Source organism: Poecilia reticulata, unplaced genomic scaffold (genome assembly GCF_904066995.2).
Source record: "Poecilia reticulata unplaced genomic scaffold, P_reticulata-male-v2 Scaffold_64, whole genome shotgun sequence".
Lineage (NCBI taxonomy): Eukaryota > Metazoa > Chordata > Actinopteri > Cyprinodontiformes > Poeciliidae > Poecilia > Poecilia reticulata.
Genome location: NW_027675162.1, coordinates 35085 through 61692, shown reverse-complemented (window position 1 = coordinate 61692; position 26608 = coordinate 35085). Strand labels below are relative to the sequence as shown.

The window sequence follows — 26608 nt, the reverse complement described above, 5'->3', positions numbered from 1 at the left end:
GCCGAGGATCAACTTGGCTTTGGATGAACAGATATTTTTGTGCAGAATTAGGGGTGCATGGATTTCATTGATAGGTAAAGGTAAGACAGCAATAAGATGTTTTTGTTTAGTTTTTTAATGAAATGTGCATTTGGTGGGCTACAGTTAATGTTTAAATAATTCAGTAAAGTAGAAGCGGTAGCTAATCTACCACAGCAATAATTTATTAATAAAACATTAAGCTTAAAACGTACTACAACAACAGACTGAATGATTTGTTGTGTGTGCAAAATTCTTGATTTTTTTTTTTGTGTTAAATCCTAAAACATAAAGTGGCATTATTGTCAGTTGCTATGGCAGCGAGTCTGCGTAGCTTGGGGAAAACAGATCACTTTGCTGTGGATCATAGCACGAAATTAATACCTACATTTAAGTTTCACTGAGTTAACGCGGCTATAGATGACATGTAAAATATTAGTCTTTTTGCCCCACAGCGTTGTATGCATGCGCGAAATTTCCGTAGGTCCAATAGCATGCATGGTGTCTAAGTCATAAGTCAGTGCCTCACCAGCAATGAACCTCACCGTACGTCACTGATATATAGTGTGTGTGTGCCAAACTGGTGCCAAATCTTTCGAAGTGAAAATATCCAAGTGCTCCTGAATGTCTCTGACGTTCTGCTTGGCGTTCTCTGCCGTTACGTTCTCCCTTCTTCGTTTGTGGAGTTACAATATCTGGGTTCATGAGCGCCCCCAGCGATGAGGCAGAGAACTGAATACCTCACCTCGAATCTGTATGGCGTTTGCCGTCTCGAGTAACATGCCGTTTTCGATCGCTCCTCAGCACACGAAACACGTTACACACACAGTTGGTGACTATAAAAACAGTACATTAAATACTTGGAATTAATTATGGGAAATCAGTTAAGACATTAAATGTTTTTAACCATGTTATTTCCCAGCCAGCATGCATGGGTGGGCCCCACTTGGGTTTAATGTGGGCTACATGGGTTAGGAGTGGGCATGGGTTTTATCTGGGCTAACTGTATGGGACCGATATGGTAACCTAAAATGGGACCCACATGGGCTTGCCCATGTGGGCTAAATGTATGGGCCCCATTCAGCAATAATGTGGGCTAACTGTGAATGGGGCAGTAATGGGAAACACTATGTGGGGCCCATGTGGTTCCAGTATCATTGGCCCCACATGGGAAGCCCATGTGGGCTGACTGCATTGAACCCACATGAGATAAGCATGGGCTGACCGTACATGGGTTGGACCTGGGCATGGGTATGTAGGCCCCATTCCTTTTTTATGTGGGCTAACTGTGAATGGGGCAGAAATGGGAAAGACTATGTGGGGCCCATGTGGTCCCAGTATCATGGACCCCACATGGGAAGCCCACATGGGCTAACCGCATTGAACCCACATGAGATAAGCATGGGCTGACCGTACATGGGTTGGACCTGGGCATGGGTATGTAGGCCCCATTCCTTTTTTATGTGGGCTAACTGTGAATGGGGCAGAAATGGGAAACACTATGTGGGGCCCATGTGGTCCCAGTATCATGGACCCCACATGGGAAGCCCACATGGGCTAACCGCATTGAACCCACATGAGATAAGCATAGGCTGACCGTACATGGGTTGGACCTGGGCATGGGTATGTAGGCCCCATTCCTTTTTTATGTGGGCTAACTGTGAATGGGGCAGAAATGGGAAAGACTATGTGGGGCCCATGTGGTTCCAGTATCATGGGCCCCACATGGGAAGCCGACATGGGCTGACTGCATTGAACCCACATGAGATAAGTATGGGCTGACCGTACATGGGTTGGACCTGGGCATGGGTATGTAAGCAACATTCCTTTTTTATGTGGGCTAACTGTGAATGGGGCAGAAATGGGCAACACTATGTGGGGCCCATGTGGTTCCAGTATCATGGGCCCCACATGGGAAGCCCACATGGGCTGACTGCATTGAACCCACATGAGATAAGCATGGGCTTACCATACATGGGTTGGACCTGGGCATGGGTATGTAGGCCCCATTCCTTTTTTATGTGGGCTAACTGGGGGTGCGACAGAAATGGGAAACACTATGTGGGGCCCATGTTCTTCCACTATCATGGGCCCCACATGGGAAGCCCACATGGGCTAACCGCATTGAACCCACATGAGATAAGCATGGGCTTACCATACATGGGTTGGACCTGGGCATGGGTATGTAGGCCCCATTCCTTTTTTATGTGGGCTAACTGTGAATGGGGCAGAAATGGGAAACACTATGTGGGGCCCATGTGGTCCCAGTATCATGGACCCCACAGGGGAAGCCCACATGGGCTAACCGCATTGAACCCACATGAGATAAGCATAGGCTGACCGTACATGGGTTGGACCTGGGCATGGGTATGTAGGCCCCATTCCTTTTTTATGTGGGCTAACTGTGAATGGGGCAGAAATGGGAAACACTATGTGGGGCCCATGTGGTCCCAGTATCATGGACCCCACATGGGAAGCCCACATGGGCTAACCGCATTGAACCCACATGAGATAAGCATAGGCTGACCGTACATGGGTTGGACCTGGGCATGGGTATGTAGGCCCCATTCCTTTGTTATGTGGGCTAACTGTGAATGGGGCAGAAATGGGAAACACTATGTGGGGCCCATGTGGTCCCAGTATCATGGACCCCACAGGGGAAGCCCACATGGGCTAACCGCATTGAACCCACATGAGATAAGCATAGGCTGACCGTACATGGGTTGGACCTGGGCATGGGTATGTAGGCCCCATTCCTTTTGTATGTGGGCTAACTGTGAATGGGGCAGAAATGGGAAAGACTATGTAGGGCCCATGTGGTTCCAGTATCATTGGCCCCACATGGGAAGCCCATGTGGGCTGACTGCATTGAACCCACATGAGATAAGCATGGGCTGACCATACATGGGTTGGACCTGGGCATGGGTATGTAGGCCCCATTCCTTTTTTATGTGGGCTAACTGTGAATGGGGCAGAAATGGGAAACACTATGTGGGGCCCATGTGGTCCCAGTATCATGGACCCCACAGGGGAAGCCCACATGGGCTAACCGCATTGAACCCACATGAGATAAGCATAGGCTGACCGTACATGGGTTGGACCTGGGCATGGGTATGTAGGCCCCATTCCTTTTTTATGTGGGCTAACTGTGAATGGGGCAGAAATGGGAAAGACTATTTGGGGCCCATGTGGTTCCAGTATCATGGGCCCCACATGGGAAGCCCACATGGGCTGACTGCATTGAACCCACATGAGATAAGTATGGGCTGACCGTACATGGGTTGGACCTGGGCATGGGTATGTAGGCAACATTCCTTTTTTATGTGGGCTAACTGGGGGTGCGACAGAAATGGGAAACAGTATGTGGGGCCCATGTTCTTCCACTATCATGGGCCCCACATGGGAAGCCCACATGGGCTAACCGCATTGAACCCACATGAGATAAGCATGGGCTTACCATACATGGGTTGGACCTGGGCATGGGTATGTAGGCCCCATTCCTTTTTTTATGTGGGCTAACTGGGGATGGGACAGAAATGGGCAACATTGTTTGGGGCCCATATAGTTTCAGTATTATGGGCCCAACATGGGCAGCCCATGTGGGCTGACCACATTGAACGCCCATGAGATAAGTGTGGGCTAACCGTACATGGGTTGGACCTGGGCATGGGTATGTAGGCCCCTTTCCTTTTTTGTGTGGGCTAACTGGGGATGAGACAGAAATGGGCAAGACTATTTGGGGCCCATGTAGTTTCAGTATCATGGGTCCAACATGGGAAGCCCATGTGGGCTAACCGCATTGAACCCACATGAGATAAGTATGGGCTGACCGTACATGGGTTGGACCTGGGCATGGGTATGTAGGCCCCATTCCTTTTTTATGTGGGCTAACTGTGAATGGGACAGAAATGGGCAACACTATGTGGGGCCCATATAGTTTCAGTATCATGGGTCCAATATGGGAAGCCCATGTGGGCTGACCGCATTGAACCCACATGAGATAAGTATGGGGCTGACCGTACATGGGTTGGACCTTGGCATGGGTATGTAGGCCCCATTCCTTTTTTATGTGGGCTAACTGGGGATGGGACAGAAATGGGCAACATTGTTTGGGGCCCATATAGTTTCAGTATCATGGGCCCAACATGGGCAGCCCATGTGGGCTGACCACATTGAACCCACATAAGGATAGCATGGGCTGACCGTTCATGGGTTTGACCTGGGCATGGGTATGTAGGCCCCATTCCTTTTTTATGTGGGCTAACTGGGGATGGGCTGGAAATGGGCAACACTATGTGGGGCCCGTATAGTTTCAGCATCATGGGCCCAACATGGGAAGCCCATGTGGGCTGACCGCATTGAACCCACATGAGATAACCATGGGCCATTTTTATATGAGTTGGACCTGGACAGGAAAAAGTAGACCCTGGTCCTTTATTATGTGGGGTAATGGGAATAAATTTTTAAAATCATATTAGACATTGTGGTTACCCTGTCACTTACAATCTTTTCACTATATATCAAAAACAAAAGCTGCAAGAGCAAGATTATAAACACTTTGAAAAAAATTACCCGAGATGTCAGATTGATGGCCTTTAGTTAAGGAAATTGTTACTCAGCTGGCCTGTATTGGAGTTGATAAAAGGTACAGCTTTTCTTTCTACAAAATGAAAAGCTCTCCTTGGATGGTGACTTCGTCTTGGAGGTTATAAAGAGGTATTGTATTTGAGCCTAAAACATGCTCACTCCATGATTTCTGTGTCTGGCTCATTTACTAACACCGACATGACACTAGGCTTCCAGAAGACCAAAATATGCTTCAATGCTTTATTTTTTAAACCAGTTCAGTATTGTTCAAGCTACACTTTGAACTCCTAACATTTTTCTTTTTATTATTTTACACTAGAACAGTCCAGATGTGTTATAATGTTTTTGTGACATTATCTGTTTTAAATGTGCATAATCTTCTGCTGCTCACTCAAAATAGATCATGGTTCAGAGTGGACTTTGGTCCTTGCTTCTTTTTTAAATTTAATGTAATTTAATTTTATTTTATTATCAATTGGATGTTCAGACATCCAAAGTGTTTATTGCAGCTTTTTCACAGCAGGACTTAATTCTTATTTGGAGAAATAGTTCAGATCAGACCATCGTGAAAAATATTACTAAAATAAATAAATGTTTAGAAAATAAATAAAAGAAAGCTCATCAATTGAGAAAGACAACATTAAAATTATGAGCATCTGTTTTTTCATCTGTAAACATTTTCCAAGTTGTCAGCATAAATAAAATAAAAAAACGTAACATTTCTATTAATGATTATTTTTATATCTTTTTTCAATAATCTTTTTTACCTTTTTGTTCATTTTTCTCTGGCACCGTTGCCAATAAAGGTTGGTGAATTGAAGTAGGCACTTTACACATCCACTAAAGAAAATAGTTCCAAACCACATTTTAATAAGGACGGACGACTATATTTATTTATTTTAATTGAGAACGTTCGTGAGTGCTACATCGGTTTTACAATTGTTAAACCATTGTAGCACTCTCAAAATTAATCTTTTGTTTCTTGGAAAACGTACAATTGTTAACTGCGGATGGATATGCGGTTTCAAAATCGCAGTCTCTTCATCAGTCCGTTGGCGTGGAGTCTGCAGGTTGGCTGGCGTTCTACTAAAGAATCTGTAAGTACACTTCTGTCTGTTTTGTCTATATAGTATCAAATTTTAGGGAGAGATTTTAAATCGCTAGTTAAAAAATGTGTTGCTCGTAATGGTTGACCGGAGTACCCCAAAAGAGACCTAATTAGTTGTTTCTTTTTTTTTTTTTTTTTTTGCTTTTAGGTGATAATTATTTTTGATATTGTTAAAACACACACACAATAAGTCATCTGCCATCATTAAGGTAAGAATATTTGGATGCAGAGCGATTTCAAACTGTTCTGGGTCACATCATTTTCAAATACGCTGCGGCGCCATCTTGTTTGCTGCTTCCACCGGTAAATTTGAGCGCCAACGCGGCAGAATAAAATCAGTTCACTAATGAATCTACGTTGCTAGCAGAGGTTGCTTTACTTTTAAAGTATCTTGACACGATAAAACCACTTACATTATTTATAAAGAGTAACTCCTTTGCTTTCATTCTGTGTACATGGGTTTTAAATAATCTTTATCAGCCAGTTAATCCAGCATGCATGGCTGGATCCCATGCACGCTGGCTTGGCTGCATAGGTGCATTTTTTAATGAAACTGCATTGAATCGTGTTGTGGGCTAGATGGGTAATGATGAATGGGCATGGGTTTTGTCTGGGCTAACTACATGAGGCCCATATGTTTAACCTAAAATGGGACCCATATTGTCAGCCCATTTGGGCTAAATGTATAGACTCTATTCAGCATTATTGTAGGCTAACTGGGAATGGGACAGAAATGGGGCCCATGTGGTTTCAGTATATTTGGCTTAAAAGCTTTTTTGTAAATGGAATGAAGGCATTGTAGTAAATATTTTAAAATCATGTTTGTTTTATTGTGCAAGTGATATTTTAAAGCGTTTTATTCTGTCATAGTTTGACTGAAAAAAGCAAACTGCATGACAAGCATTAAGTCTGGTGTTTAGGTCTCAACTAGCCATTTGTTTGGTCAATGAAAATGGAAGCGTTAGATTTACCAGTGTTTTAATACTTTTTAAAAATTATTTTCTAAAGAGTACTATGGAGAAACACGACAAAGGCTTGCAAGGGCAGAAGCAACATCGGATCTTCAAACGGATGATATTCCAGAAAAATGACGTAGAAGGTAATGTGGAACAGGGACTTACGTAACACACAACTCTAGATCTTCTGTCTCCCTAGTTGTCATTTGAGCTGCTCTGTTATTTTACCCATTTGGTTCTCTTTGCTTTACTTTTTCCTCCTAATCCTTCAAAATTTATTGTGACTTAAATTGATAACATTTAATATATATAACATATTAATATTTTGTACATGTATAAAAGTAAGCATATAAGCTATATATGTGTGAAACAATAAATCGATTTTAAAATGTTGTCTTGTAATTGTCATTATACTTAAGGTTGCCATGGTTGCAGAAATTGAAGGAGGGTCTATAGATGATGCAGTAAAACGAGCTGTGCGATTCCTCATGTCCCCTGAATTGGCTTTTCAGTTCAACCTTTTTGGCCGACATGGGAAACAAGTTCCAGGACCTGCGCCTCTGATGTTTTGTATGGTAAAGATCAGTTTTTATATTCACTTTTTTTCTTAAACATTTGTTAATTTATTTTGGTTGTCATAGGCCTTTTGTTTATTTTTAGTAATCTTTTTCTTTCTTTTTTAAAGATTAAAAACTGAGACTTCAATTTTTGGTTTTATTCATATAGTATTCTTTCACTGTGTTGTCAAGAACTTTTGATTGCTGACAAAATTTGAAGGTAATATTGTTTGCATTTCAAACAGTATTAACAAAATAACTATACAAAACCATGATAGAACCTTTATGTCAGTAGTTGATTTATATAGATTAATATATTTTAAATTTACAATAAGAATATAGTGTGTGTACTAGAGATGCGCCGATCAGGTTTTTTGCTTCCAATTCCGATCACGCATGAGGCCGATCTCTGCCGATCATCTGGATTGGCTGTTATTTTTTCGCTTTAGGTATAAATGATAACATGTTGACTCAAGAGTGCTCTGATTTTGGCAGATGTCTGCAAGCATTTTTGCCCTGTGAAGGGGAAGATGCAAATCTCATAAATGTTACATTGTACTAAAAGTAAAACACTAATACAATTTCTGCCTTTGCTTGTTATTTAGGAGCACTGAAAAGAAATGGATCCATCCTCGGAATCACATAAAGATACGGAAAAGGCACTCTGGAAGTGGGTTACTGGAGCCCGGGACAGAGGTGGAAATGGAAAAGTTAGAGCGACTAGGGAGGCAGCCAGCTCAGACTCAGGTGGGCAGGTCCTCCAAGATGGACAGTTACAATGATGTGTGAGAGCTTTCAAGTGTGGCATATAGGTTATTAAAAATGTTTGACAAAATCGTAGTGTGAAAGTTATATAGGTGTGTGTATGTTGATATATATATGTGTTTATATATATATATATATATATATATATATATATATATATATATATAGCTAGATGCATAGTTATCTAGATAACTAGATATAGTTATTTAGAAATATAACTAGATATATAGATATATACAGTGCTGCTTGACAACAACATGGATATTGTTTTCCAAAGAAAAATTATAATAATCATGTGAAATGAACATCCAAAGCTCAAATTGTAATGTGGACCTTCCAAATAAGGAACACAAAGAAAAAAATACATATTTTCATTATTTATTCAACAAAAGTATTTTATCTGTGAAAACGGACAACCTGCCAAGTGCAAAAGTACGTGAACTCTTTCAGTTAGTACCTTGTGGCTTGTCCTTTTGCAGCCATTACTTCAACCAAACATCTTCAGTTACTATAGATGACTGTCTCACATCTGCTGTTTGGGATTTTTGTCCAGTTCTCCTTGCAGAACTCTGTCAGTTGAGAGAGGTTGGAGGGACATCTGGCACATGCTGCCCGTTTCAGATCTTGCCACAGCATTTCTATGGAATTGAGATCCGGACGTTGACTGGGCATATCCAGAGTTTAAATCTTCTTTCTCTTAAGCCATTCCTTTTGCTGGATGCTTTGGATCATTGTCTTGTTGCATAATCCATAATCCAGCTTCAACTCCCTGACTGATGGCAGGAGATTCTGGTCAAGAATTTGTTGATAGTTCTGGGAATTGATGGTTCCCTGGATCATATGGAGTCGTCCAGGTCAGGAGGCAGAAAAGCAGGCCCAGATTTTCACACTTCCACTACCGTGCTTCACTGTAGGGAGGAGGTACTTTTCTGTAAATGCAGAGTTGACTTTTCTCCAAACATGGCACTTTTGATTGAGGCCAAATAATTACATTTTGGACTCATCCATCCAGAGAATGGACTTCCAGAAAGCCTCTGGTTTGTCCAAGTGCTCTCTGGCAAAGTTTAAACGGACAACTTTGTTCTTTCTTGAGAGCAGAGGTTTCTTTCTAGAAGCTCTCCCATGAATACCATGTCTATTGATATTTTGCCTTGGAGATGCATGTACATTTATCACAGATGCTGACAGAGGTCTGCAGCTCTCTAGAGGTGATGCCTGGGTTGGCCTTTACCTGCATTATTATTTTTCTGGTGTTTCTTTGTGGAAGTTTTGGTGGCTGTCCACTTCTGGACAGGGTTGCGGTGATGCCTAGTGCCCTCCATTTGTAAATGATTTGTCTTACAGTGGATGGATGAAGCTGGAATCTTCTGGTGATGTTCTTGTAGCTTTCCCCAGACTGATGGGCTGTCACCACCTTGCTGATATCCTCAGATGTCTCCTTTCCTCTCAGCGTTGTCGATCTGTTCTTTATGCCTTGACACAACCAACCAAATCACTTTGGTCCTCTCCCTTTCAACCAGTGTGGCCCAAAACTTTTCCCAAGGATGTCTCATTTGTTATGTCTGTTTAACTGATTACTTGAGCACTCTGATGTGTTTCACCTGAGTCTTTTACCTAGTTGACTTTACCAGTGCAGCTGTGGTTCATTTACTTTTGCAGATGCTCTGATTCCATTTTTTAGTTAGTTTGCTTTCAACTCACACATTTTCCTCAAAACAGGTGAATGGAATTGATGAACATAAACCTGACATTTCATACTGTATTTAAAAAGTGGTAATGAGAAAATAAAATCATGGTAAAAATAAAGAAAAATCTAAACTACTCAACTAGTTCACAAACTTTCAAGCAGCACTGTATATATTTATATCTATAGATATAAATATATCTATAGATATATCTATATAGATATAAATATATATTTACATAACTAGATATCTAGTGATATAGATAACTAGATATAATTATATATCTACATATAGATGTATGTTTACACATTTGTTATATTAAACTAGTTTCTGTTATTTTCACATATGCCATATGAATGTCGTTTTTTTTTGTTGTTTTTTACCAGTGCATTTCTTGTTGTGGCATTATTTGCTCTGTGTTAATAAAGTTCTTATAATTGAAGAGTTTAAAAAAACTGACAATACTTCAAATTACTAAATAAAAGCCTTGACACAAATAAATATTTCATCTCTTTTCTTATACGCAAGTTTTGTGCTAAAGCATTTTAGTACTTTGGTTTGTTGATTAAGATCTATTAATGTAATTCAGTTCCAGGTTAGGTGAGAAAGACCCAATTGTTCCTACAGGAAAAAGGCATCTGGCTCCCACTGAAAACTCAGTCAGGGCCTGTTAAACCCATATGGGCTACAGCATATGGGCGCTCATGGAAAATGTGGAAATACACATTTGTTACCCATGCTAGCCCAGTTTACATCCATTTGGGGCCCAGGGAAATATTCCTGAAAGCACCCTAGTGGGTCACAGATGGGCCTCATGTAATTTACCCATCTGGGCCCCAGTCAGCACCCATTTAAATTACGTGGGCAAACCCATGTGGGGCCACCATGGAACCCGCGGACAAACCCACTTGGTACCCATATTCTAGCCCAGTTTATACCCAGTTGGGGCCCAGGTAAAAGTTCATGAAAGGTCCCAAGTGGGCCACAGATGGGCCTCATGTAAGTTACACATCTGGGGCCCACTCAAAACCCAGTCAGCACCCATTTAAATTACGTGGGCAAACCCATGTGGGGCCACCATGGAACCCGCGGACAAACCCAGTTGGGGCCCAGGTAAAAATACACGAAAGGACCCTAGTGGGCCACAGATGGGCCTCACGTGAGTTACCCATCTGGGCCCCACTCAAAACCCAGTCAGCACCCATTTAAATTACGTGGGCAAACCCATGTGGGGCCACCATGGAACCCGTGGACAAACCCACTTGGTACCCATATTCTAGCCCATTTTAGACCCAGTTGGGGCCCAGGTAAAAATTCACGAAAGGACCCTAGTGGGCCACAGATGGGCCTCACGTAAGTTACCCATCTGGGCCCCACTCAAAACCCAGTCAGCACCCATTTAAATTACGTGGGCAAACCCATGTGGGGCCACCATGGAACCCGCGGACAAACCCACTTGGGGCCCAGGTAAAAATTCACGAAAGGACCCTAGTGGGCCACAGATGGGCCTCACGTGAGTTACCCATCTGGGCCCCACTCAAAACCCAGTCAGCACCCATTTAAATTACGTGGGCAAATCCATGTGGGGCCACCATGGAACCCGCGGACAAACCCACTTGGTACCCATATTCTAGCCCAGTTTAGACCCAGTTGGGGCCCAGGTAAAAATTCACGAAAGGACCCTAGTGGGCCACAGATGGGCCTCACGTGAGTTACCCATCTGGGCCCCACTCAAAACCCAGTCAGCACCCATTTAAATTACGTGGGCAAACCCATGTGGGGCCACCATGGAACCCGCGGACAAACCCACTTGGTACCCATATTCTAGCCCATTTTAGACCCAGTTGGGGCCCAGGTAAAAATTCACGAAAGGACCCTAGTGGGCCACAGATGGGCCTCACGTAAGTTATCCATCTGGGCCCCACTCAAAACCCAGTCAGCACCCATTTAAATTACGTGGGCAAACCCATGTGGGGCCACCATGGAACCCGCGGACAAACCCACTTGGTACCCATATTCTAGCCCATTTTGGACCCAGTTGGGGCCCAGGTAAAAATTCACGAAAGGACCCTAGTGGGCCACAGATGGGCCTCACGTAAGTTATCCATCTGGGCCCCACTCAAAACCCAGTCAGCACCCATTTAAATTATGTGGGCAAACCCATGTGGGGCCACCATGGAACCCGCGGACAAACCCACTTGGGGCCCATTTTGGCAGCCCTCTTCTTTCCCATATGGGGCCCACATAGGTATGCTGGCTGGGTTGCGACGTACAGACAGACGGAGCATGCTCTCATAGAATAACAACCAGTGCAGTTAGCGAGAAGTTGTGCAATCCAGGTGCTGCATCACTGGCTTTGCTTGTTATACTTATTACTGTTTCACTATTCAATTGTTTCAACTATTCCTGGGATTGCACAAATTTTTTCCTGTTGTTTCAATTATGCTCTTTCTTAAACTCTGTTTCACTTTTTGACTTTTTCAAATAATTCAGGTTGCACACAAACTCCTGCTTCTGCTGAATTCTGCTATAATTTATATATTATATAATTGTATAATTTATGCAGTATAATTCACTATTAATTCACTATTAAATATATTAATATAGTATATTCACTATTCAACTGATTCAACTATTTCTATTTCTTCTGCTTTCTTCTGCTTTCTTCTCCTTTCTTCTACTTTCTTCTACTCCTTAAACTTTTCTCTACTTTTTCTTGCATTTCTGCAGCAGTCATTCTGCAAATATGCATTCTCACGGCTGTTTCGCTAGGAACAGCTATTTTTCTAGTTATTATTATTATTATTATTATTCTGTCTTCCGTACGTTTTTCATGGTTTAACTACTCTCACTATCTTTCACTAATTGTACTAATTTATATATCAAAACGTTCAGCTCCTTCAGGAGAATGGTGCTATGACTTTTGGTAAACTTCACTATTGCACTTTTTGAAATAATTGCCCTTTTGTGCAAATTTATTGCCCCATTATTTCCTATGGTGGAACTCTGTAACTGATTTCAGTTACTAGAGTGTCCACTCTAGTAACTGCCATTTTTGAACTTTTTCTGCTCTTTTATAAACAAAATTATGCTGTTCATACATATTTCACTGTAGAGAAATATTTTATGCATTAAAATGTAGCCACACGTGTCTACTTATGGATTTATTACTATCTTTGCTACAGGTTTTACTGTTTCTGTTAAACTCCTCTGGAGTACAACCTTGTCACACTTTCTCCTATTCTTTCAATGTATTTTCTTCTTGTGCTCTGTTTTTATCTGTGTCTATGCATTCTGCTTGTCTACTTTTCTGTTTCCTTCTGGTTCTACTGGTTTTACTATATTTGAAGATTTTCTACAATTTTTAATCAATTTTATAAATTCATATATCAAACATTTCTACTTTTTCTGACTTTTTGCTTTAATTTTTGCTCTTTTTACTCTTTCAGATATTTCTGGTTTACTGTTTCCATTAATTTTTATACTTATTACTGTTTCACTATTCAATTGTTTCAACTATTTCTGGGATTGCACTTATTTCCTGTTGTTTCAATTATGCTCTTTCTTAAACTCTGTTTCACTTTTTGACTTTTTCAAATAATTCAGGTTGCACACAAACTCCTGCTTCTTCTGCTGAATTCCTCTATAATTTATATATTATATAATTTATATAATTTATACAGTATAATTACTATTAATTCACTATTATCTTATTAATATAGTATATTCACTATTCAATTGTTTCAACTATTTCTATGTTTCTATGCATTTTGCTTGTCTACTTTTCTGGATATTCGTTTTTTCTACTGGTTTTACTGTCTGCAAAGGTCTTCTCAAACTTTATCAATTTTTTCAATTCATATATCAAACTTTTCTGCTTCTTCTGACCCTTATTTCTTTTGGTTTGCTCTGTTTTATTCCTTCAAATATTTCTGATTTTCTGATTCCGCTAATTTAAGCTTTTTGCTGTTTCACTGTCCAATTGTTTCAACTATTTCTGGGTTTGCACTAATTTCCTCGTGTGATAATTGTGCTCTTTCTTACGCTCTGTTTCACTTTTTGACTTTTTCAAATAATTCATGTTGCACACAAACTTCTGCTTCTTCAGCTGAATTCTGCAACACTTTTGCAAAGTTTCACTACTTGGCAAAGGATTTCTACAAAGTATAACTAGCTTTCTTATGCTTTTCTTACTCTTTGTTCTCAAGTTTCTTATATTTCTCCATCAATCATTCTGCAAATATGCTTAAATGGCCCTTTATGTTAAGTTTCACTTCTTCAAATAATCTGGTTGTGTACTAATTTCAGCTTCTGCTAATTTCTGCAGTTTGCTACATTTCACTGTTCAACTGTTTCAACTATTTCAATTTCTTCTGCTTTCTTCTACTTCTTAAGCTTTTCTGTACTTTTTCTGGCATTTCTGCAGCAGTCATTCTGCAAATATGCATTCTCACGGCTGTTTCGCTAGGAACAGCTATTTTTCTAGTTATTATTATTCTGGCTTCCGTACGTTTTTCATGGTTTAACTACTCTCACTATCTTTCACTAATTGTACTAATTTATATATCAAAACGTTCAGCTCCTTCAGGAGAATGGAGCTATATCTTTTGGTAACCTTCACTATTGCACTTTTTGAAATAATTGCACTTTTGTGCAAATATTTTGCCCCATTATTTCCTATGGTGGAACTCTGTAACTGATTTCAGTTACTAGAGTGGCCACTCTAGTAACTGCCGTTTTTGTACTTTTTCAGCTCTTTTAGAAACAAAATTATGCTGTTCATTCATATTTCACTGTATAGAAATATTTTATGCATTAAAATGTAGCCACTAGTGTCTACTTTATGGAATTATTACTATCAATGCTACAAGATTTACTGTTTTCTGTTAAACTCCTCTGGAGTACAACCTTGTCACACTTTCTCCTATTCTTTCAATGTATTTTCTTCTTGTGCTCTGTTTTTATCTGTGTCTATGCATTCTGCTTGTCTACTTTTCTGTTTTCCTTCTGGTTCCACTGGTTTTACTATATTTGCAGATCTTCTACAATCTTTAATCAATTTTATAAATTCATATATCAAACATTTCTGCTTCTTCTGACCCTTTTTGCTTTAGGTTTTGCTCTGTTTTACTCCTTCAAATATTTCTGGTTTACTGTTTCCACTAATTTTTAATACTTATTACTGTTTCACTATTCAATTGTTTCAACTATTTCAGGGATTGCACTAATTTCCTGTTGTTTCAATTATGCTCTTTCTTAAACTCTGTTTCACATTTTGACTTTTTCAAATAATTCAGGTTGCACACAAACTCCTGCTTCTGCTGAATTCTGCTATAATTCATACATTATATAATTTATACAGTATAATTCACTATTAATTCACTATTAAATATATTAATATAGTATATTCACTATTCAACTGATTCAACTATTTTTATTTCTTCTGCTTTCTTCTGCTTTCCTTCACTTCTTTCCTTCACTGTATAAATTATATAATTTATACAGTATAATTCACTATTAATTCACTATTATATTATTAATATAGTATATTCACTATTCAATTGTTTAAATTATTTCTATGTTTCTATGCATTTTGCTTGTCTACTTTTCTGGATATTCCTTTGGTTCTACTGGTTTTACTGTCTGCAAAGGTCTTCTCAAACTTTTATCCATTTTATCAATTCATATATCAAACTTTTCTGCTTCTTCTGACCCTTATTGCTTTTGGTTTTGCTCTGTTTTACTCCTTCAAATATTTCTGGTTTTACTGATTCCTCCAATTTAATCTTTTTGATGTTTCACTGTTCAATTGTTTCAACTATTTCTGGGTTTGCACTAATTTCCTCGTGTGCTAATTGTGCTCTTTCTTACGCTGTGTGTCACTTTTTGACTTTTTCAAATAATTCCTGTGGCACACAAACTTCTGCTTCTTCAGCTGAATTCTACAACACTTTTCCTAAGTTTCACTACTTGGCAAAGGATTTCTACAATGTATGACTAGCTTTCTTATGCTTTTCATACTCTTTGTTCTCAGGTTTCTTATATTTCTCCATCAATCACTCTGCAAATATGCTTATTTGGCCCTTTATGTTAAGTTTCACTTCTTCAAATATTTCTGGTGGTGTACTAATTTCAGCTTCAGCTAATTTCTGCAGTTTGCTACATTTCACTGTTCAACTGTTTCAACTATTTCAATTTCTTCTGCTTTCTTCTTCTTCTTAAGCTTTTCTCTACTTTTTCTGGCATTTCTGCAGCAGTCATTCTGCAAATATGCATTCTCACGGCTGTTTCGCTAGGAACAGCTATTTTTCTAGTTATCAGTGAGAATGCATTCAATGCATTCTCACTTATAGTGTTTCTGTTTTTCTTTATTATTATTATTATTATTATTCTGGCTTCCGTACGTTTTCATGGTTTAACTACTCTCACTATCTTTCACTAATTGTACTAATTTATATATCAAACGTTCAGCTTCTTCAGGAGAATGGTGCTATGACTTTTGGTAAACTTCACTATTGCACTTTTGAAATAATTGCCCTTTTGTGCAAATTTATTGCCCCATTATTTCCTATGGTGGAACTCTGTAACTGATTTCAGTTACTAGAGTGTACACTCTAGTAACTGCCGTTTTTGAACTTTTTCTGCTCTTTTATAAACAAAATTATGCTGTTCATACATATTTCACTGTAGAGAAATATTTTATGCATTAAAATGTAGCCACACGTGTCTACTTTATGGATTTATTACTATCTTTTCTACAGGTTTTACTGTTTTCTGTTAAACTCCTCTGGAGTACAACCTTGTCACACTTTCTCCTATTCTTTCAATGTATTTTCTTCTTGTGCTCTGTTTTTATCTGTGTCTATGCATTCTGCTTGTCTACTTTTCTGTTTTCCTTCTGGTTCCACTGGTTTTACTATCTTTTAAGATCTTCTACAATCTTTAATTAATTTTAAAAATTCATATATCAAACATTTCTACTTCTTCTGACCCTTTTTGCTTTTGGTTTTCCTCTGTTTTACTCCTTCAAATATTTCTGGTTTACTGTTTCCACTAATTTTTTATACTTATTACTGTTTCACTATTCAATTGTTTCAACTATTCCTGGGATTGCACTAATTTCCTGTAGTTTCAATTATGCTCTTTCTTAAACTCTGTTTCTCTTTTTGACTTTTTCAAATAGTTCAGGTTGCACACAAACTCCTGCTTCTTCTGCTGAATTCTGCTATAATTTATATATTATATAATTTATATAATTTATACAGTATAATTCACTATTAATTCACTATTATCTTATTAATATAGTATATTCACTATTCAATTGTTTCAACTATTTCTATGTTTCTATGCATTTTGCTTTTCTACTTTTCTGAATATTCCTTTGGTTCTACTGGTTTTACTGTCTGCAAAGGTCTTCTCAAACTTTTATCAATTTTATCAATTCATATATCAAACTTTTCTGCTTGTTCTGACCCTTTTTGCTTTTGCTCTGTTTTACTCAGTTTTACTCTTTCAAATATTTTTGTTTTTTCTGCTTCCGCTAATTTAAGCTTTTTGCTGTTTCACTCTTCAAGTTTTTCAAGTATTTCTGAGTTTGCACTAATTTTCTCGTGTGCTAATTGTGCTCTTTCTTACGCTCTGTTTCACTTTTTGACATTTTCAAATAATTCATGTTGCACACAAACTTCTGCTTCTTGAGCTGAATTCTGCAATACTTTTGCTAAGTTTTACTACTTGGCAATGGATTTCTACAATGTATGACTAGCTCTCTTATGCTTTTTTACAATATCTTACTCTTTGTTCTCAAGTTTCTTATATTTCTCCATCAATCATTCTGCAAATACGCTTATTTGGCACTTTATGTTAAGTTTCACTTCTTCAAATATTTCTGGTTGTGTACTAATTTCAGCTTCAGCTAATTTCTGCAGTTTGCTACATTTCACTGTTCAACTGTTTCAACTATTTCAATTTCTTCTACTTTCTTCCACTTCTTAAGCTTTTCTTCACATTTCTTGCATTTCTGCAGCAGTCATTCTGCAAATATGCATTCTCACGGCTGTTTCGCTAGGAACAGCTATTTTTCTAGTTATTATTATTCTGTCTTCCGTACGTTTTTCGTGGTTTAACTACTCTCACTATCTTTCACTAATTGTACTAATTTATATATCAAAACGTTCAGCTCCTTCAGGAGAATGGTGCTATGACTTTTGGTAACCTTCACTATTGCACTTTTTGAAATAATTGCCCTTTTGTGCAAATCTTTTGCCCCATTATTTCCTATGGTGGAACTCTGTAACTGATTTCAGTTACTTGAGTGGCCACTCTAGTAACTGCCTTTTTGAACTTTTTCTGCTCTTTTATTAACAAAATTATGCTGTTCATACATTTTTCACTGTAGAGAAATATTTTATGCATTAAAATGTAGCCACTAGTGTCTACTTTATGGAATTATTACCATCATTGCAACAGGTTTTACTGTTTTCTGTTAAACTCCTCTGGAGTACAACCTTGTCACACTTTCTCCTATTCTTTCAATGTATTTTCTTCTTGTGCTCTGTTTGTATCTGTGTCTATGCATTCTGCTTGTCTACTTTTCTGTTTTCCTTCTGGTTCCACTGGTTTTACTATCTTTGAAGATCTTCTACAATCTTTAATCAATTTTATAAACATATATCAAACGTTTCTGCTTCTTCTGACCCTATTTGCTTTAGGTTTTGCTCTGTTTACTCCTTCATATATTTCTGGTTTTTCTGATTCCGCTAATTTAAGCTTTTTGATGTTTCACTGTTCAATTGTTTCAACTATTTCTGGGTTTGCACTAATTTCCTCGTGTGCTAATTGTGCTCTTTCTTACGCTGTGTTTCACTTTTTGACTTTTTCAAATAATTCATGTTGCACACAAACTTCTGCTTCTTCAGCTGAATTCTACAACACTTTTGCAAAGTTTCACTACTTGGCAACGGATTTCTGCAATGTATGACTCGCTTTCTTATGCTTTTTTCCAATTTCTTACTCTTTGTTCTCAAGTTTCTTATATTTCTCCATCAATCATTCTGCAAATATGCTTATTTGGCACTTTATGTTAAGTTTCACTTCTTCAAATATTTCTGGTTGTGTACTAATTTCAGCTTCAGCAATTATCTGCAGTTTGCTATGTTTCACTGTTCAAATGTTTGAACTATTTTAATTTCTTCTACTTTCTTCCTCTTCATAAGCTTTTCTCCACATTTCTTGCATTTGTGCAGCAGACATTCTGCAAATATGCATTCTCACGACTGTTTTGCTAGGAACAGCTATTTTTCTAGTCAGTGAGAATGCATTCAATGCATTCTCACTTATAGTGTTTCTGTTTTTCTTTATCTTTATTATTATTATTATTATTATTATTATTATTATTATTATTATTATTATTATTATTATCAGTGAGAATGCATTCAATGCATTCTCACTTATAGTGATTCTGTTTTTCTTTATCTTTATTATTATTATTATTATTATTATTATTATTATTATTATTCTGTCTTCCGTACGTTTTTCATGGTTTAACTACTCTCACTATCTTTCACTAATTGTACTAATTTATATATCAAAACGTTCAGCTCCTTCAGGAGAATGGTGCTATGACTTTTGGTAAACTTCACTATTGCACTTTTTGAAATAATTGCCCTTTTGTGCAAATTTATTGCCCCATTATTTCCTATGGTGGAACTCTGTAACTGATTTCAGTTACTAGAGTGTCCACTCTAGTAACTGCCGTTTTTGAACTTTTTCTGCTCTTTTATAAACAAAATTATGCTGTTCATACATATTTCACTGTAGAGAAATATTTTATGCATTAAAATGTAGCCACACGTGTCTACTTTATGGATTTATTACTATCTTTGCTACAGGTTTTACTGTTTTCTGTTAAACTCCTCTGGAGTACAACCTTGTCACACTTTCTCCTATTCTTTCAATGTATTTTCTTCTTGTGCTCTGTTTTTATCTGTGTCTATGCATTCTGCTTGTCTACTTTTCTGTTTTCCTTCTGGTTCTACTGGTTTTACTATATTTGAACATTTTCTACAATTTTTAATCAATTTTATAAATTCATACATCAAACATTTCTACTTTTTCTGACTTTTTACTCTTTCAGATATTTCTGGTTTACTGTTTCCACTAATTTTTTATACTTATTACTGTTTCACTATTCAATTGTTTCAACTATTTCTGGGATTGCACTTATTTCCTGTTGTTTCAATTATGCTCTTTCTTAAACTCTGTTTCACTTTTTGACTTTTTCAAATAATTCAGGTTGCACACAAACTCCTGCTTCTTCTGCTGAATTCCTCTATAATTTATATATTATATAATTTATACAGTATAATTTACTATTAATTCACTATTATCTTATTAATATAGTATATTCACTATTCAATTGTTTCAACTATTTCTATGTTTCTATGCATTTTGCTTGTCTACTTTTCTGGATATTCCTTTGGTTCTACTGGTTTTACTGTCTGCAAAGGTCTTCTCAAACTTTTATCAATTTTATCAATTCATATATCAAACTTTTCTGCTTCTTCTGACCCTTATTGCTTTTGGTTTTGCTCTGTTTTACTCCTTCAAATATTTCTGGTTTTTCTGATTCCGCTAATTTAAGCTTTTTGATGTTTCACTATTCAATTGTTTCAACTATTTCTGGGTTTGCACTAATTTCCTTGTGTGCTAATTGTGCTCTTTCTTACGCTCTGTTTCACTTTTTGACTTTTTCAAATAATTCATGTTGCACACAAACTTCTGCTTCTTCAGCTGAATTCTACAACACTTTTGCAAAGTTTCACTACTTGGCAAAGGATTTCTACAATGTATGACTAGCTTTCTTATACTTTTCTTACTCATTGTTCTCAAGTTTCTTATATTTCTCCATCAATCATTCTGCAAATATGCTTATTTGGCCCTTTATGTTAAGTTTCACTTCTTCAAATATTTCTTTTTGTGTACTAATTTCAGCTTCAGCTAATTTCTGCAGTTTGCTACGTTTCACTGTTCAACTGTTTCAACTATTTCTATTTCTTCTGTTTTCTTCTGCTTTCCTTCACTTCTTGTGCTTCTCTCTACTTTTTCTTGCATTTCTGCAGCAGTCATTCTGCAAATATGCATTCTCACGGCTGTTTCGCTAGGAACAGCTATTTTTCTAGTTATTATTATTCTGTCTTCCGTACGTTTTTCATGGTTTAACTACTCTCACTATCTTTCACTAATTGTACTAATTTATATATCAAAACGTTCAGCTCCTTCAGGAGAATGGTGCTATGACTTTTGGTAACCTTCACTATTGCACTTTTTGAAATAATTGCCCTTTTGTGCAAATCTTTTGCCCCATTATTTCCTATGGTGGAACTCTGTAACTGATTTCAGTTACTTGAGTGGCCACTCTAGTAACTGCCGTTTTTGAACTTTTTCTGCTCTTTTATAAACAAAATTATGCTGTTCATACATTTTTCACTGTAGAGAAATATTTTATGCATTAAAATGTAGCCACTAGTGTCTACTTTATGGAATTATTACCATCATTGCAACAGGTTTTACTGTTTTCTGTTAAACTCCTCTGGAGTACAACCTTGTCACACTTTCTCCTATTCTTTCAATGTATTTTCTTCTTGTGCTCTGTTTTTATCTGTGTCTATGCATTCTGCTTGTCTACTTTTCTGTTTGCCTTCTGGTTCTACTCGTTTTACTATATTTGAAGATCTTCTACAATCTTTAATCAATTTTATAAATTCATATATTAAACATTTCTGCTTCTTCTTACCCTTTTTGCTTTAGTTTTTGCTCTTTTTTACTCTTTCAAATATTTCTGGTTTACTGTTTCCACTAATTTTTATACTTATTACTGTTTCACTATTCAATTGTTTCAACTATTTCTGGGATTGCACTTATTTACTTTTGTTTCAATTATGCTCTTTCTTAAACTCTGTTTGACTTTTTGACTTTTTCAAATAATTCAGGTTGCACACAAACTCCTGCTTCTTCTGCTGAATTCTGCTATAATTTATATATTATATAATTTATACAGTATAATTCACTATTAATTCACTATTATCTTATTAATATAGTATTAATAAGATAATACTATATTATCTTATTAATATAGTATTATCTTATCTTATGTCTGCAAAGGTCTTCTCAAACTTTTATCAATTTTATCAATTCATATATCAAACTTTTCTGCTTCTTCTGACCCTTATTGCTTTTATTTTTGCTCTTTTTTACTCTTTCAAATATTTCTGGTTTACTTTTTCCACTAATTTTTATACTTATTACTGTTTCTCTATTCAATTGTTTCAACTATTTCTGGGTTTGCACTAATTTCCTTGTGTGCTAATTGTGCTCTTTCTTACGCTCTGTTTCACTTTTTGACTTTTTCAAATAATTCATGTTGCACACAAACTTCTGCTTCAGCTGAATTATGGTATACCTTCTCTGAGTGTGACTAATATATATATATATATATATATATATATATATATATATATATATATATATATATATATATATATATATATATATATATATATATATATATATATATATATATATATATTTTATATATATATATATATATATATATATATATATATATATATATATATATATATATATATATATATATATTAGTATTATATATACACATATATATTTCATTGCCTAAATGGTCTGAAAATAGCTAGTTGCTAACCAAACAAGTGGTAGTTCCGGTTTGCAGCAAAAGTTGTGCCCATAAATTATACAAAGCTTCTGGGGGTTAGGAATAAGGTGGATATATATGATAAAAAATATGTGATTACTGTCAAAATGGAGACTGACAAACCAAACAAGCAAGAGATTCTTCTTGAATGTAACAAAACCATTAACATTTCTCCTGCTCTCTGGCAGCCTCTGGATGTTGATGTGGAGAAGAGAAGCATCAGAGCAGATATAAGAATGAATGTAAAAGAAATCATGGAAAGTATCAAACAATAATTTTACCACAAATAAATCCCTCTCAATATATGATTGTTGCCTATTCCTGTCTGTTGCAGGCAGCCAATAAGAAAACGGGAGTCATAAGCACGGAAAAGAATCCCAAACAAAGAACATCTGGCAGGAGTCCGGTGGACAATATAGAGGGAAGACTGCAGTTTGTGTGTGGAAACAACGTGAATAAATGATGACAATAAAAGATTATAAACTTTTGTCATAAGCTTATTGATGTCGATTTGTTTATTGCCGTCAATTTGAACAATTTCAAACATTCCCTTGATTTATGTGTTCCAAAAATATTTAAAGATAATATCAGTTACTTTCTCATTGTGAAAGTAGAATTCAATCTGTAGAGACTCACACAGAGAGAGAAACAGCAGTTAGACAATTTTATTGGACCGAGAATTTGGCGCTCGGACACCGGCGGAAGACCTGCGAGCCGAGAATTGCAGCAAGCTTGAATGATCGGCTCGAACGAAGCTCAGATAGGTCTTCCCCCGGGCCCAGTCACTGGTGGTGGAGCTGAGCTTGGAGAGAGGAGTCTTGAGGGGACCTGGAGGCATCTGGGTGGCTGGTGGTGGAAACGGGGAGGAGGTGGGTTGAAGCACGGCTGAAGCTGGTGGATCTGTGGTTGCTTCGCCTTTTGAAGGATCTCTTGCCAGGTGATTGGATCGAGGTAGAGAGGTGGTGCGTCCTTATTGGTTGGGGTGAAGCCGTGGTGATAAGTGATGCCGGAAGAGTCTTACAGGTTGAATTTCCACCTAGGGCTACATTTTTAATTTGAGTTTCTGTGATAATTTCAGCTCCTGCTAATTTATGCTTTTTGTTACATTTCACTATTCAACATTTTTAAAGAGTTCAGGTTTTGTACAAATTTTGGCTTCTGTTAATTAGTATAAAATTAGTGGAATGACTATTTTTTCTAAAACACCACTTAAAGTGTATTTATAGTTTAACACTTCCCACTTTGACATAATTAGAATCATAATAATAAACTGACAGTTTAAATATGCTGAACTATGTATTAAAAACATACTTAAAAATACAATTGTTTATATAGCTTTGATAGATGTTTGAATATGGTCTCCAGTAACAAAAAAGCGTGTTATGATCGAATAAATAGGTTGATACGTCATCGTGACTGCTAAACACATAACGCTGAGTGGGTGGACCGCTCCAAGATGGCCGCCCTAAATCTCGTCAGCGACAATAGTGAGAGCGGTCACTCATCACAGTCACAGAGCGCTGTTCATGACAGTGTTGAAGAAGCAGTGCTATTTAATAAGACTTAAATCTAATACATTTTGAACTTTGAAGCCACAGTAAAACATGAATACGATCCTGTAATTTCCTGCTTGGAATTACAGGATCGTTTTAGCGTTCGTGTTGTGTTTAAATGGGGCTCGGAAAAACTGCTTATGACCTGCTAACAATGGATTAAACAGTTGTGACTACTGAAAGGAAGTGTACCTAAGGCATATTTATTGGAAGTGCGGGGAAGAAAAGAAGAAGAAAAAAGGACCTTTCAGCAGAGATGTGGAATGACTCTGGGCGCAGAATTTCTAATAAAATGCCCGCAATTGCTGACGGGCCCGGTTCGATGTGTGGGGTGTGACTGTTGCAGGCAGCCAATAAGAAATCACTGAGTCATAAAGAAATTAAGGGAATCCCAAACAACGAACAGCTGACAGCAACCGAGAGTCCGGTGGACATCATAGAGTAATGACTGCAGTTGATATACGGAAACAACGTGAATAAATGATGACAATAAAAGAATATAAAAATAAAAATAATTCCCTTCTCACCCTCCGCGGGTGGTCTGTTTCATCCTCTGAGCTCGGGTCCTCTACCAGAGGCCTGGGAGCTTGAGGGTTCTGCGCAGTATCTTGGCTGTACCTAGAACTGCACATTTCTGGACTGAGATGTCTGATGTTGTTCCTGGGATCTGTTTGAGCCACTGCTCCAGTTTGGGGGTGACTGCCCCGAGGGCCCCGATGACCACAGGCACCACTGTGGTCTTCACCTTCCAGGTCTTTTCCAGTTCCTCCCTGAGGCCCTGGTACTTCTCCAATTTCTCATGCTCCTTTTTCCTGATGTTGTAATCACTTGGTATTGCTACATCCACCACAACGGCTTTCCTCTGTTCTTTATCCACCACCACAATGTCCAGTTGGTTCGCCATTACCATCTTGTCTGTCTGGATCTGGAAGTCCCACAGGATCTTAGCTCGGTCATTCTCCACCACTTTTGGGGGTGTTCCCCACTTTGATCTCGGGGCTTCCAGTCCATATTCTGCACAGATGTTCCTGTACACTATGCCCGCCACTTGGTTATGTCGTTCCATGTACGCTTTCCCTGCCAGCATCTTGCACCCTGCTATTATGTGCTGGACTGTCTCAGGGGCCTCCTTGCACAACCTACACCTTGGGTCTTCTCTGGTGTGGTAGATCTGAGCCTCTATTGCTCTGGTGTTTGACAATAAAAGAATATATATAACAATATATATATATATGACAATAAAAGAATATATATATATATATATATATATATATATATATATATATATATATATATATATATATATATATATATATATATATATATACTTACCTATTGAGCTATAGCTGACTGTATAGCTCAATAGGTAAGTCACCAGTCTTCCACCCGGGAGACCCGGGTTCGAGGCCAGGCTGGGGGCTGGAGCAAAAAAAGTTACAACGGTGACATTGAGCTGTCAGTGTGGGTCCTTAGGCAAGACCCTTGGTCCTTAGGCAAGACCCTTGGAGCTATATAGCCTACCTCATACCATGAGAGACACAATAAGCATGACATGCCGGCTCAGACGTCGCCCGGTCAAACAAGGTCTGCGTCAGGTGCTGGGGGACCAGAGCACCCTGATGAAAAGTGGGCTACTGGAACAAGACGGAAATGGGCGAGAGATGAAAACATGGATCTGTTGGAATGCTACTACTCAAGTAATCCTAGTCAGAGGGCTACATGCAAAGACTGTGGGAGGAATGGTTAGCTCGACATCCCCAGTCAACACTAACTGCCAAACAACTAGTAGCTCAGTGTTCCAACATCCGCAAACGGCAACTGCTGTCACAACTGGAGATTGACGAGGTACGACACAAGTGCTACGGGAAGGAGCCAGACGTAGTGACAACGGCTGAGTGAAGTACCATCAGAAAGTCTCATTGAAGATGTGAATTCGGCATTGAGAACGATCCCTACCAACACCATAACAGAAACCAATGAGCTGATATACAACTCAGCATCAGTGATCCTTGAGATGCTTGGTTATAAGAGCAACCATGAGACCCAATACCCACCATGGAAAAGACGGTTAGAGGCTAAGATCAAGACAACAAGGAGGGAAGTGAGTCAACTGTCAGAGCTCCAAAGGGGTGCAATGAAAAGATCAGTACCCAAGAAGTACAGCCAGATGCCCATACCTGAAGCACTCGAAACTGCCAAACAAAGGCTCCAAGCCTTGGCCAGCCGCCTAAAGAGATACACGAGAGAGAATGAAGCCAGGAGGATTAACCGGCTCTTCGCCACCCAACCAGCTAAAGTGTACTCTCAATGGCAGAGTAATAACAGAGCAGACCCACCCAGGCTGGAGACTGAACAATACTGGAAAGGCATATGGGAAAGGGAGGCGTCCCACAACAGCAATGCACAGTGGCTAACCTCTCTACGAGAGGACCACAGCAACCTCCCTGAACAAGCCCCGGTAACCATCACTGTGGCAGATGTCCAAGACAGAGTCTCGGGTATGAAAAACTGGACAGCACCAGGACCTGACATGATCCATGCCTACTGGCTTAAGAAACTCACTGCCCTCCATGAGCGACTGGCAGCTCAACTGAACCAGCTGCTACAAAATGGGACTCACCCTGAATGGTTAACTGAAGGGCGAACTAT

The 26608-nt window shown here is 38.2% G+C and overlaps 1 long non-coding RNA gene across 2 annotated transcripts; it reads left to right on the top strand.

Annotated features, from left to right (window-relative positions):
• The first annotated feature begins 4756 nt into the window (after positions 1 to 4756).
• On the top strand, positions 4757 to 11935 carry LOC108166079 (uncharacterized). 2 transcript variants are annotated; one of them, XR_014086400.1, is made up of 5 exons: positions 4757 to 5702; positions 5862 to 5922; positions 6722 to 6812; positions 7089 to 7244; positions 7832 to 11935. It is a non-coding gene; the product is annotated as an uncharacterized LOC108166079 (long non-coding RNA). The 2 variants fall into 2 exon arrangements; XR_014086401.1 differs by lacking the exon at positions 5862 to 5922 and having other exon boundaries at positions 4759 to 5702.
• The last annotated feature ends 14673 nt before the right edge of the window (positions 11936 to 26608 follow it).